Genomic DNA, 2,500 nt, shown 5'->3' with positions numbered 1-2,500 from the left:
CGTCGTGAGCGGAGCAAAACGTCAGCCATCTCAGCACCTTGGAACCCCCCGGGTGGCACAGGGCTGGATGGGGCTTTCGTATAGCAGGGACGGTGCTGCCTCACGCTTCGCTCGCTGTTCGCCGCTCGCCGCTCGCTCGCGCAACCTAAAATGGCCAGTTTTGGCCCGTTTTTGGGCTGTTTTGGCCTGTTTTTGGTCCGTTCTTGCGTGGCACGGCGACCGTCGTGAGCGGAGCAAAACGTCAGCCATCTCAGCACCCTGGAACCCCCCGGGTGGCACAGGGCTGGATGGGGCTTTCGTATAGCAGGGACGGTGCTGCCTCTCGCTTCGCTCGCTGTTCGCCGCTCACCGCTCGCTCGCTCAGCCAAAAATGGCCAGTTTTGGCCCGTTTTTGGGCTGTTTTGGCCTGTTTTTGGTCCGTTCTTGCATGGCGCGGTGACCGTCGTGAGCGGAGCAAAACGTCAGCCATCTCAGCACCCTGGAACCCCCCGGGTGGCACAGGGCTGGATGGGGCTTTCGTATAGCAGGGACGGTGCTGCCTCACGCTTCGCTCGCTGTTCGCCGCTCGCCGCTCGCTCGCGCAGCCAAAAATGACCAGTTTTGGCCCGTTTTTGGGCTGTTTTGGCCTGTTTATGGTCCGTTCTTGCGTGGTGCGGTGACCGTCGTGAGCGGAGCAAAACGTCAGCCATCTCAGCACCCTGGAACCCCCCGGGTGGCACAGGGCTGGATGGGGCTTTCGTATATAGCAGGGACGGTGCTGCCTCTCGCTTCGCTCGCTGTCCGCCGCTCGCCGCTCGCTCGCGCAGCCAAAAATGGCCAGTTTTGGCCCGTTTTTGGGCCGTTTTGGCCAGTTTTTGGCCTGTTCTTGCATTGCGCGGTGACCGTCGAGAGCGGAGCAAAACGTCAGCCATCTCAGCACCCTGGAACCCCCCGGGTGGCACAGGGCTGGATGGGGCTTTCGTATAGCAGGGACGGTGCTGCCTCTCGCTTCGCTCGCTGTCCGCCGCTCGCCGCTCGCTCGTGCAGCCAAAAATGGCCAGTTTTGGCCCGTTTTTGGGCCGTTTTGGCCAGTTTTTGGCCTGTTCTTGCATTGCGCGGTGACCGTCGAGAGCGGAGCAAAACGTCAGCCATCTCAGCACCCTGGAACCCCCCGGGTGGCACAGGGCTGGATGGGGCTTTCGTATAGCAGGGACGGTGCTGCCTCTCGCTTCGCTCGCTGTCCGCCGCTCGCCGCTCGCTCGTGCAGCCAAAAATGGCCAGTTTTGGCCCGTTTTTGGGCCGTTTTGGCCAGTTTTTGGCCTGTTCTTGCATTGCGCGGTGACCGTCGAGAGCGGAGCAAAACGTCAGCCATCTCAGCACCCTGGAACCCCCCGGGTGGCACAGGGCTGGATGGGGCTTTCGTATAGCAGGGACGGTGCTGCCTCTCGCTTCGCTCGCTGTCCGCCGCTCGCCGCTCGCTCGTGCAGCCAAAAATGGCCAGTTTTGGCCCGTTTTTGGGCCGTTTTGGCCAGTTTTTGGCCTGTTCTTGCATTGCGCGGTGACCGTCGAGAGCGGAGCAAAACGTCAGCCATCTCAGCACCCTGGAACCCCCCGGGTGGCACAGGGCTGGATGGGGCTTTCGTATAGCAGGGACGGTGCTGCCTCTCGCTTCGCTCGCTGTCCGCCGCTCGCCGCTCGCTCGTGCAGCCAAAAATGGCCAGTTTTGGCCCGTTTTTGGGCCGTTTTGGCCAGTTTTTGGCCTGTTCTTGCATTGCGCGGTGACCGTCGAGAGCGGAGCAAAACGTCAGCCATCTCAGCACCCTGGAACCCCCCGGGTGGCACAGGGCTGGATGGGGCTTTCGTATAGCAGGGACGGTGCTGCCTCTCGCTTCGCTCGCTGTCCGCCGCTCGCCGCTCGCTCGCGCAGCCAAAAATGGCCAGTTTTGGCCCGTTTTTGGGCCGTTTTGGCCAGTTTTTGGCCTGTTCTTGCATTGCGCGGTGACCGTCGAGAGCGGAGCAAAACGTCAGCCATCTCAGCACCCTGGAACCCCCCGGGTGGCACAGGGCTGGATGGGGCTTTCGTATAGCAGGGACGGTGCTGCCTCTCGCTTCGCTCGCTGTCCGCCGCTCGCCGCTCGCGCAGACCAAAAATGGCCAGTTTTGGCCCGTTTTTGGGCCGTTTTGGCCAGTTTTTGGCCTGTTCTTGCATTGCGCGGTGACCGTCGAGAGCGGAGCAAAACGTCAGCCATCTCAGCACCCTGGAACCCCCCGGGTGGCACAGGGCTGGATGGGGCTTTCGTATAGCAGGGACGGTGCTGCCTCTCGCTTCGCTCGCTGTTCGCCGCTCGCCGCTCGCTCGCGCAGCCAAAAATGGCCAGTTTTGGCCCGTTTTTGGGCTGTTTTGGCCAGTTTTTGGCCTGTTCTTGCGTGGTGCGGTGACCGTCGTGAGCGGAGCAAAACGTCAGCCATCTCAGCACCCTGGAACCCCCCGGGTGGCACAGGGCTGGATGGGGCTTTCGTA

The sequence above is a fragment of the Musa acuminata genome, unplaced genomic scaffold (assembly GCF_036884655.1).
Source record: "Musa acuminata AAA Group cultivar baxijiao unplaced genomic scaffold, Cavendish_Baxijiao_AAA HiC_scaffold_187, whole genome shotgun sequence".
Taxonomy (NCBI): Eukaryota; Viridiplantae; Streptophyta; class Magnoliopsida; order Zingiberales; family Musaceae; genus Musa; species Musa acuminata.
The sequence above is the reverse complement of the archived record's forward strand: the minus strand, read 5'-3'. Positions refer to the sequence as shown.